A 12,159-nucleotide genomic window follows, 5' to 3' on the forward strand; every position below is an offset into this window, starting at 1 on the left:
TACTCAACACATGACTTCCTCTTGTGTGTTTACCTATTTCAAACACACACGTTGTTCTTAAACTCTTTACAGTCCCGTGAGCCCCCAGTACCTCACGCCGAGGTCTGCTTCCTTGATTTCTAAATGCGGTTTCCTCCTCAGGGTGTTTTTGTAAACAGAGCCGGTGCTCCCAGCTCAGGGAGCCCTGAGATCCGATCCCCCTGGGCAGCGGGTCCCCATCCTTGGTTTTCCTATTTCTGCTCATTGGTAAAGATCCTCTGTAAGGTTCTATTTCTCTTCTTAAAAATCAATTGGTGTCATTGCTGTAAATAAAAGTGTTGAGCAGAAAAATAAAAGACTACTTATAGTTCTCAAATCCCGACACTGCCTGCCTCAATATTTTGTTGAATTTGAGAAGCAGGATTTGAAGTCCTTCACCTTTGTGACCTTCCTGTCTTCTTGTTTCCGGCCTTCCCTTGGCTCAGTTCATCCCCCCAAACACAAATTAGACCCAGTGTTCTTCTCTTCACGGGACCCAGCTTCACAAATTGCTATGACTCCTCCTATGCTTTTTAATTTTCTTCAGTCCATTTTAATAAAAATCCCATGAGTCAACTGACATAATGCACAGTGACTGTCTTTGAGGGCTGTGAAAATAGTTTGGGTGGATTGGCCACCGTTTGCTTAGACATTTTCTCCGATGGAGCTTCATTTCCTAGGAAATTGATTTTAGTTTTCCTATTGAGGTGACAGTTACATCCAGAGATGTAATTCAAGTGTTTTCAATCCGTGACCCCACCAGTTTTGCTCAGCAGGCTGTGATGTAACTGCCACCCTGGTCGTGGTGGACGGTCTCCACCATGCAGGGTCTCTGGCCCTTCTAGCCCCTGTCCCCAGGCCCACAGCGCCTCCCTTCTGACTGGTTTTGCCTGTTCCTGGAGGCACATAAACGATATCGTAAAGCATATATCCTGGCCTCTTTCACTTGGCGTCTGTGTCTCAGAGACGAGCATACACGTTTAATCGCCAGGTAGTGTCCCAGGGAAAGTGTGCCCCGGGGGGACCCCTTTCACCCCCTTGTTCACAGGTATCTGCTTTGTGTCCAGTGCTGGGCGGTGATGAATGAGACTCCCATGGACATTCTTGCGCAGTTACTGTTTTACTGGCGTGTGACTGACGTACAATATTGTTAGGTTCAGGAGCAGCAGCGTGATTCAGTCACGTGTACATGCACGCGTCTTTCTGAGAATGTGTCTTGTTTTGGTCACACGTGTACAAGTGGGCTGGTGGACTGTGGGTGGGGGACCGAGGCAAGGGTTTAACTTCATCAGAGCCTGACGGTTTCCGTGACACTCATGCCATTTTCAACCTTGCTGGTGGGTTTGACAGTACCAGCGACCCCTGTCTCCCCTTATATTTGCAGATCTTAAAAACCTGCGGTGTTCCCATGGGTGTGCGGTGGTGGCCCGCGTTCACCTCCAGTGGCATCCCTCTGGTGACTGAGGCTGTTGAGCACCTTCCCACCTGCTTACTGGCCACTTGCATACTTTCCTGGAAGAAGTGTTTGTTCTTCTTTGGGGCCCAGTGTAGTGTGGGTTTTTATTTGTTTTCCTTTTTTTCCATGATTGATTTATTGGAATTCTCACAGATTATATCTAAATAAACTGTGTATATATATATATAATATATATATTTCTCCTATTATCTGCTTTGCCTCACTATTGTCTTGATATCTTTTTTCAATTTAAAGATTATTTTGATGCAGACCATTTTTAAAGTCTTTGTTGAATTCATTGCAATATTGCTGCTGTTTTTTTGTTTTGGCTTTTTGGCTGTGAAGCAAGCGGAGTCTTAGCTCCCTGACCAGGGATCAAACCCACACCCCCTGCACTGGAAGGTGAAGTCTTAACCACTGGACCACCTGGGAAGTCCCTGTCTTGATATCTTAATAGCATCCTTTGACAGGATTTTTTTTTCACTTGCATGATCTAATTGAACATTTTTTATCTTTGATGGTTAGCGTGCCTTCTTCTGAGCCCTCTGAAAAATCTGCTAGCTCTCCTTCTGGGCGCGTTCACTTTTGTTTTTACGTTTAGCTCTGTGATGGACGGCAAACTCGGTTTGTGTGAGTGAGTGTCGGGCAGGAGCTCATCTCCCTCACGCTCACCCAACCGGCTCAGCATCTGGGGCCGCAAAGACGCGACAGGCGTGGGGGGTAAACTGCATCGCAGCAGGGGGCGACGGGAGCAGACTCATTCTAGAAATGGCTGGCTGGGCGGCGGATGCTTTCAAGACTTGAAGGCCCTTCCCCACCCCCAGGGTAACCAGACCCGAGGAAGCGAACCTGGGCCAGGCGGGCTGGGCAGAGGGGTGGGGGCCGAGGGGCCTCCTGGGCGCGCGTCTCAGCTCTTGAAGGAGGTTCGGGGGTTGGGGAGCTGCTCCTGAAATGGGGGGAGCGATGGGGACGGAGCCAGGACTCCACAGGCGGCGTGGTTCCTCCTGTCGCACCAGCACCTCCCGGTTCTGCTGCTGAAACACATCAGGCTTCCCTGGTGGCCCAGACGGTAAAACGTCTGTCTGCCATGTGGGAGACCGGGTTCGATCTCTGGGTCGGGAAGATCCCTTGGAGAAGGAGATGGCAACCCACTCCAGTACTGTTGCCCGGAAAATTCCGTGGTCGGAGGTGCTTGGTGGGCTGCAGTCCACGGGGTCTCAAAGAGTCGGACACGACTGAGCAACTCCCCGTCTTTCGCCACCTTCGCCGCCGCCTCCTGACATGCGCAGCGCTTTCTACACACCGGCTCCACGCCGCTCAGCAGAACCGCTGCGACAGCCACGCTCTTATCTTGGGGTGACTGCAGATTCCCTGCCTGCAGGTGTGGCCCCCCGCAAGGCCTTCGAGAGGTTTGCGCTTAGAGTGGGCACGTTTTAGTTGGAATCTCCGCGTCCTTGGCCGCTCTACCACCTTCTAAGTGTTTTCACTGACCAGTGGGGCTTGAGAATTCATTCCAGCCCCCTAAATGTGAATTTCTGAGCCCCGAGGCCACCCAGGAAGGAGAGCAACGCTTGCCATCTGGTAACCAACCAGGCTGCGGCCCCTGCCTTCCGGGAGCGCAGAGGAGCTCAGGACGCCGGCCCCAGACAGCCGAGATGCACACGAAAGGAACGGCTTCAGTGAGCCCAGACTCCCACATCTTCCCATACCTAGAAAAGCACTGAATCCCTTGTTGCAAACTTCTACATAACCTGACTCCTCCCCCTGCCTCCAAGGAGCAGTTCTCTCAGGATTGCCTGAGATGCTGCCTCCCAGGCTTAAGTCCTAAAAATTTCCACCTAGTAAATAAAGCATAACTCTCAACTTTGAGGTTGTGACTTGTTCTTAAGGGGACACTTCAAACTTCCCCTCTGACTGTAAACGGAGCAGTCCTTTAAACGTCACGTTTTGCTCCAAATGCTTTGCCGGCCGCAGCCGCAGCCACTACCCGGGGCAGCACGGAGCCGTCTGCGTTCTTCTCGGAGATGCAGGGCTTCGCCAGGGGCGCGGGGGCCCGCTGGCCTGCCTGTCCTGCCAGCTTCCTTCCCGCGTCTGTCCGCGGGGAGGAGCCGCTGCGCCGCCAAACCGGCCGCCCCGCAGGTGCCTTCTGGCCGGTGTCGGTCACGCTGGCTCCGCCCCGGCCCCTCACCGTGTGGCTCGGCGGGGGCGCCCCTGGGCACCCCAGAAGAAGGAGGAGCGATGCGGCAGCGCGTGAGTCCCGCTCGGGCAGCGGAGCTTCCAGGGGACCCGCCAGCGCCACCATCGCCTGCCTGCTGCCCGGTTCCCAGGGGCGGGCAGGGCCTGGTAACGGCCCTAACTCAGGCTCTGTAGGTCCTTGAGGTGCGTTTTCTACTTGGTAGTCTTAAGCCCGTCTTTTTGCTCTAAGGTGCGTTCCAGGGTATCCATTTTTCTCTAAATGCTGATTTGGTTGCCTTCAGTAAACTCCAGACATAACGATTCATTTTCTTTGCCTAGATTCGTTATTTCATGAATGACACAGGATGTTGAGTTTCTGATCCTATGATTTCTCCCCATTTATAAGCTGGAATTCTTCCTTTCATTATATGATTACCATGGGATAGAGTTTGTGTATAAAAAAATTGGATAAACCTACTTTCCCTTTCTCATGTTTAAAGTAATGAATCAGTTCTCAGCTTCCTCCAAAGGCCAACTAATAGGGTTTGTGTTTTGCATATTTTTTCTGTAAGTGAAAAAAGGTTAGGATTGATAAATACATAAAAATTGCTTCCGCTGTCCTCTGTGTGTACACATGCATTAGCTATATCCACACGTTGTGAAATGGTTCCAACAATCTGGTTAACTCACACACCTGTCACCTCACACAGTCGCCCTTCTCTTGTGATGAGAACACTTGACAATCTACTGTCTTAACCAAGTTCAAGCATTTAATGCACTATTAACTATAGTCACCATGCTGTGCATCAGACGCCAGAACGTTCCGTTCTTGTAGCCGAATGCTTGTTCCCTTTAACCAACAGGTCCCTGTTTCCGTCACCTCCCCAGTCCCTGGAAGTGTGTGTGTTAGTCACTCAGTCATGTATGACTCTTTGCAACCTCATGGACTAGAGCCCGCCAGGCTCCTCTGTCCCCAGAATTCTCCAGGCAAGAATACTGGAGTGGGTTGCCATTCCCTTCTCCAGGAGATCTTCCCAATCCAGGGATCAAACTCGGGTCTCCTGCACTGTGGGCAGATTCTTTACCATCTGAGCCGCCAGGGAAGCCCAGTCCCTGGAAACCACCATTCTACTCTCTGTTCCCATGGGTTCAGGTGTTTTAGATTCCCCGTGTGAGTGAGATCTCACAGCGTTTGTCTTTTTATGTGTAGCTTATCTTACTCAGCACGGAGTCCTCCAGGTTCATCCATGCTGCCTCACGTGGCAGGGCTTCCTTCTTTTGTAGGGTTGTATGCTGTCTCATTGGGCTTCTCTGGTGGTTCAGTGGTAAAGAATCTGCTCCCAATGCAGAATTCAATCCCTGGGTCGGGAAGATCCCCTGGAGAAGGAAGTGGTAACCAGCTCCAGTATTCTTGCCTGGGAAATCCCATGGACGGAGGAGCCTGGCGGGCTACAGTCCATGGGGTCACAAAGAGTCGGACATGACTTAGCGAGTGAACAGGAGCATACTGTTCCAGTGTGTGTATAAACCATCTCAAGTTTCTGGAGAAGTAACCACATGCATTCATCTGCCGATGGACACCTAGGTTGCTTCTGTATCTTGGCTGTTGTGCTTAATGCTGATGCCCACGGGAGTGCAGATAGCTCTTTGATATACTATGTTCATTTCTTTTGGAAACAATTCCAGATATGGCATGCTAGATTTTATGGTAGTTCTATTTTTAATTTTTTGAGAAACCTCCATACTACACTCCATGAGGGCTGCACCAATTTATATTCCCACCAACACACAAGGGTTCCCTTTCCTCCACATCCTTACCAAGTTTCTTATCTCTTATCTTGATGATGGCCATTCTGACAGGTGCAAAGTGATACCTCATTGTGGTTTTGACTTGCATCTCATTGATGGTTAGTGATGTTGAGCACTTTTTTGCATTGTACCTGTTGGCCATTTGTACGTCTTGGGGAAATATCTGTTCATGTTCTCTGCCCATTTTTAATTCAGTTGTTTGTATTTTGCTACTGAGTTGTGTAAGTTCCTTATATGTTTGGATACTAACCCCTTATCAGATAAATGATTTGCAAACATTTTCTCCAATTCCCCAGGTTGTCTTTTTACTCTGTTGACGGTTCCCTTGCTGTGCAGAAACTGCTTAATTGATGTGGTCCCACTTGTTTATCTTTGCTTTTGCCTCTCATGATGCCATCTGTGCTGAACCTTTGTTGGGAGTTTTTTGACTCAGTCTGTTCAGACTGTGTTTCTTCATGATTCAGTCTTGGTCATGTGTCTCCAGGACTCTATTTCTTCTAGGCTCTTGTGTCTAATAAGAATACACCTACTGTCTTTGTCTTCGGTTCCTAGCACAGAGCCCCTGGAACCCTTGGGGTTTCCTTAGTGATGGGAGTGTCTGTCATTCATTAGAAGTCCCGTTTGAGCACCTGAGGGGTTGCTAGCCAGGTGACTCAGGTGGGACCCCTGGAGCGTCTCAGGATGGGGCTGGTCATCACAGACTAGTGATCAGAGAGAACTCTCAGGCTGACCCACTGACACCTGGGAAGGGGGGCTGCAGACTCAGCTCTGCGAAAGCTCTTCGGCAGCGAGGGTTCGCGAGTGTCCAGGCTGATGAACACGTGGAGACTCAGGGAGAGCGGGCGGCTGCAGAGGACATGGAAGCCGTGTACCCTGCACACGCCTGGCCCCGTGCGTCTCTCCCATCCGGCTGTTCCTGAATCACATCCTTTTACGCTAGGTCAGTAATCTAGGGAGTAACATGTTTCCTGGAAGCCTGTGAGCTGCTGTAGCAAATCAGTCAGCCCCAAGGAGAGCGTCGCTGAACCTCTGCCCTGCCTCCCATCAATCTAGAAGCCCCGGGGACAACCTGGACTTGATGTTGTTGTCTGAAGTTGAAAGTGGGCAGTTGAAGGGCTGAGCAGTAAGCCCTGGGGTCAGACGCTAACTCCAGGCAGACAGTGTCACAACAGAATTGAGTTAAATTTCTGGGACACCTGGTCAGTGGCCACAGAGAACTAAAAAAATTGTCTGGTGGCATTGAAAAAATACACATTGGAGTTTCCCAACTTGTTGGTGCCAACTAAAAATTGTCCCTCACCATCTGGTTCTGTAAGAATGAGGTCACGAGCCACTGCAGTCACTGACCTTCAACACTCTCTGAAAGGAGGTCAGGAATGAAGCACTCTGTGCTCTGGGAAAAAACTAGCAGAACAAGCCTTCAGAGAGAGATTTATCAGGAGAAGAACTGATGAGCTGGGTTTCTTGCATCTTTTCCTATCTAGAAAAGCACTAAAATCATTAACCGAGACATCTGATTCCTGTGACCAGTGGCAACCTTCTGCCAAAATGCTTCTGCCAACCAAGGCTTGGTTGCTGCTCTCCCCCTTCGCCAAAATCACATACACTGAGCTCGCCTCACCTTTGCAGAGCAGTTCCGTGGAGACACTGAAATAGCTTAAATAAAACTTAATTCACAACTCTCAACTTGTGCATTTTTCTTTCTTTTTTTTCAGTTGGCATTGGTGTATAATTGCTCATAATAGACTTGTATGATCTGTGCATTTCTGTGGTATCTGTTATAATGTCCTCTCTTTCATTTCTGATTTTATTTGAATCTTCTCTCTTTTTTATTGAAATACACATTGCTTTATTACAACTTGCTTTCCTTTTGTTCTTTAAAAATTTTTTTAAAAACATTTACATTGGAGGATAGCTGATTAATAATGTTGTGGTCAAGTCTTCTCTTTCTATCTAGTCTCTCTCTTTTTTCCAGTTAATCTAGCTAAAGGTTCATCAATTTTGTTTCTTTTCAAAAGCCCAGCTCTTGGTCTCATGGATATTTGCTATTGCTTTGTAGCCTCAGTTTTATTTCTGCTCTGACCTTCGTTATTTTCTTCCCATTGCTAACTTGGAACTTTGTTCTTCTTTTTCTAGTTCCTTGAGATGTAAAGGTTCCTTTCTTGAGGGCTTTCCTTTTTCTTTATGTGTTTATTGCTGTAAACTCTGTCTCAGGCCATTTGGGCTGCTATGACAAAATACTGCAAATGGGTGGCTTATAAGTGACAGAAACTTGCTTCTCACAGCTCTGGGGATGGGCAGCTCCACGACGGCGTGCTGGTGGGGGCCTGCATCCGGGTTCATCGGGGGCATTGTGTGGCTGTGTCCTTGCGAGGTGGGAGGGGCGAGGGGGTTCTGTGGGGTCTGTTTTATAAGAACACTAACCCCATTCACGAGGGGCCCACTCTCACGACCTGAGCACCTTCCAAAGACTCCACGTCCAAACACCATTACATTGGATGCCGGGGTTTCAGTGTAGGGTCCTGGGGCTGGCGGTGGGGAGGGGAACACAACTGTCCGTCACATTGGATGCTGGGGTTTTAGTACAGGACCCTGGGGCTGGGGGCCGGGGTGGACACAGCTCTTCAAACTGTGTGACTGTCTCTCTTAGAGCTGCTCTTGCTGCATCCCATGAGTTTTGGTATGTTGTGTTTCCATTTTTGTTTGTTTCAAGACACTGATTTATTTCCCTTTTGATCTTTTTCTTTGACACATTGGTTGTTAAGGAATGTTTCATTTATTTCCGCGTTTTTGTGAACCCTTCTATTTTCCTGTTTATGATTTCTAGTTTCATGCCATTGTGGTCAGAAAGGATACTTCATATTATTTCAGTCTTAAATATATTGAGACTTTTTTGGTGACCTAACATAGGACAATGAAGAGTGGAGAATGTTCCACGTGTTTCTATTGGATGGAACATTACTTAGATATCTGTTAAGTCCTTCTGATATAATGTGTAATTCAAGCCCAATATTTCCTTATGTATTTTCTGTCTGGACAATCTATCCATTGCTGCATGTGGGGTACTGAAGTTCCCTACCATTATTGCATATATGTCTAGTTCTGCTTTAAGGCCTGTTAATTGCTCCAGTGTTGGGTGCATCTATATTTACGGTTGTAAACTCTTGATGAATTCACTCTTTTGCCATTACATAATGGCATTTTGCCTCTAGTTACAGTTTTTCACTTACAAATCTATGTTCTCTGAGGTAAGTGTATCTTTCCCTGTTCATTTTCATGGAATATCTTTCTCCTTCCCTTCAATTTTAGCCTGTGTATGTCCTTGAAGTTCAAATGAATCTCTGTAGAAAGCATCATATAGTTGAGTCTTAAAAAAAATGCCACTCAGTCACTCTGTGTCTAAGGTTGGAGACAGGGTAGGCAGGTAAAATTCAGGAGGCCAGTGGAGCCTGGGTTTCACATAGACAAATTATTTTTAAGAATAAGGATGTCCCAGGTGTCGCATGGGTGTGAATACTTCTGAGCTCAGAGGGGACCGACGCCATGCTGTTCTTCCGGCGGCCACACGGTGTCGCTGCAGGACCTCCCAGGAGCGGCCCTCAGGCCCGCAGGCAGGCAGCTCACCCCAGGCAGAGACAGCGCATCCCCCTGAAGTTACAGAGAGAAACGCTTGTATCCAGGTGCAGGCAGTGTGTTAACGTGTCCAGAGAACTCCTAGTAACTGCCTATGGGTGGGCTCCCTCCCCAGGGTATGAGAGGACTTGGGTTTCCTTGGGGATCTTTAGAGTAAGCCTTCACTCTTTTTAGGGATTTTCTGGTGGCTCAGACGGTAAATAATCTGCCTGCTATGCGGGAGACCCAGGTTCCATCCCTGGGTGGGGAAGATCCCCTGGAGAAGAGAATGGCTACCCACTCCAGTCTTCTTGCCTGGAGAATTCCGTGGACAGAGGAGCCTGGCAGGATGCAGTCCCTGGGGTCGCAAAGAGGGGGACACAACTGAGTGACCAACAGTTTTCATTCCCTTTGATGTCTTCAGGGTCACTGAGTCCTGCAAAGTGGCCTCAAGCCTGAGCTGGTGAGGAGGGGGCTTCCGAAACCTTCCCGCTGAGCCGTCAGCCCAGTAGGGGCCTCGCCCCTCCCAGAGGCCCCCCAGCGATGAGCAGCGTCTGAGCTGCCCCAGGAGGAAGGTATTTCTGTGATGTACAGATGGTCCTACAGTGTTACACACAGCGTGTTAGGCAGTTTTAACTTTCTGAAGGTGAAACCCATGTGTTTTAAAATCCTTTCCCTGCTCCATGTCAGGTACCTCACCTGTAGGCCCATTCTGAGTACTTCCTTGCAAATGCCCCTCTAGAGTACTTGCTGTGTGTATAGCCCTCTCTGATACTTCTCGAGCGTATATATAATCCCCTCTCTGAAGTCCTAATGCTTCTCCCCATAGACAGACTTACGCATCTGCATGTCAACACACAGCTCTGCATAGAATTATGAAGACCCCCGGTCAGCCTGTGGTCCTCAGGCCCCCTGCTGAGGATGAACTAGCAGAGAGGCCCGGGAACACGTGGAGAGCAGCACTTCCTCTGCAGTTTCCGGCGGGCGTCCCATGGAACTTGGAGGGCAGATCACGGGGGTTTTCAGTCCTCCATCACCTGAATGCAAAATAGATTGACAGCAAAGGTACAGGGTAAACTCTTTTTTTTTTTTTTTTTTTTAAGATGGTAGAATACTGATTTATGTGAGGAAGGTAAATTACAGACTTGTAGAGAGTAATACAAGTGAGAATCATCACAGCAATGATTCACTTGCAGTGAACAGACCCTGCAGAGGAGCAAGCGTCAGTGACCAGGCTGGTCCCACGAGGCTGGTCCTCCACTAAACTACTGGACGTTGTCTAAACATGCATTGACATGGGTAGTGACGGACCAATGGATGCCACTGTCTCCAAACTAATCACACAGCCGATTCTACCATCTCCCAGAGGGCTGTATGGGAACTGAGCAAACATTCTGCAAAGATGTTGAAGCAGAAAATTCAGGGATCACCAGAGAGGGAGAGTCAGCCTTCAGGTGTGGGCCTGGGCCCTGAGAGGCAGGGCTGGGTCAGGACAGGAGGCAGAGACGGGGGGACCTGCCACCTGAGCCTCACACATCAGGGGCAGTGATGGTGGCGGGTGGTACTCGGGGCCTTTCTTATTGTCGGGAGACGCTGTGAGTGTCCTTCAGACATGCCTCACTGGTGCTCACATTGGATCCTGGAGACAGGAGTAGCTCTAAGCCCCTTTACATGTGATGGGACCATGGCCCCACTAGGCAGGCACTCAGAGCCTGGACCACATCGGAGGATACTGGCCAGGCCTGGCTCCTGGGGAGGAAGGTGGGGGCGCTGTTGATGTCCACAGCTAAGACAACCTGGAGGTGGGATGGGGGCTTACGCTGGAGAACTAGGTACCAGAGGGAAGATGGACCGGGTTCATACAAAAAAAGTGACTGAATTTTCAAAAATGTAATCTTCAGCAAGTAAAAGGAAAAAATAAAATCTGTAGCACAGCACATGTGTCAATTTCAAATAAAAACATCAAAGATACACTGTGTTTCCCAGATCTTCTTTCTTGCAGGAAATTGGGGAGATCAGAGGAGTCCAGCCCCTCCTTAACAGGGTGCCAGGATGGGAATAACACAAACCAAGTCAGGGAAAAACAGTTTTCAAAAGAAATTTGTGACGCAGATTTGATGGTAATTTCCTGGTCCCCTTTAGAAGATACCAGGAGAATTAGCGAGGGGATGAAGAGGAGATTCCGCAGGTCACAGTGTTACACTCCAGGCCTCCATCGCTGGTCCCTGCTGTGATCATCATTTGTCATCACTCAGGATTAATCCCCATGTTATGGGTTCCCATCAGGGCCTCTCCCATCACTCTTCTTTGATGTGAGTCAGTCCCCAGGGATGAGTCCTGTCAGGCTCTTGTCGAGGAGCCGGGGGTCCTGCAGCTCTGGCCTGGCACGTAGGGATGGAGCCTGTTTTCTAGGACTTGCAGGAGGCTGTGTCCACAGGTGCTGTTTCAGGGGGACTTTGCTCCCATCAGGTGTTTGCAGATGTTGCTCCTGCATCGCTGGGTTTAGGATGTTTCCAAGAGACAGGGCCCAGATTGACCAGATGGCCACAGCCTCCCTGCCCCATGGGCCCGGGCCTGGGGAACTGGTGTTTTTGCAACATTTCTTAAAACCTGTGGAATTCTACATGTAATCGTTTTATGTCTTCATCCTGAGCAGTTTGTATCTGTTTTCCCCTGAAACATGTTGTCCTCTTTCCAGCTTAGCTTGCAGATTTTCCTTCAGGTCGTGGAGAGTTTCTTATATTTGAAGAATACATTTCCGTCCCACTCACCGAGTCTTTACCGCTTGTACTGACCTGGTGCTCACGGCCCCCACCAGGCAGCTGCTCACCTCTGTGCTCCCACCAGCGCGGTGAACCCCCCGGGTCTTTTTTCTTCCCGATTCCCCTTCTCAGTTTGTGCCCCCGTCCGGCTCCATGCTCTTCTGTCTCATGTATTCTGTCTGCAATGGTCTCTGATGGTCAGTTTGTGTCTATAGGGCTCCACTTCCCAAACTTCTGTAGTTGTGTTATTTCATCTATGATGTCACTGTTCAAATGATTCTGCCATATTTGAATTTATTGTATTGCTAAACCATGTGTGGGAAATGC

The sequence above is a fragment of the Cervus elaphus genome, chromosome 2 (genome assembly GCF_910594005.1).
Source record: "Cervus elaphus chromosome 2, mCerEla1.1, whole genome shotgun sequence".
NCBI lineage: Eukaryota > Metazoa > Chordata > Mammalia > Artiodactyla > Cervidae > Cervus > Cervus elaphus.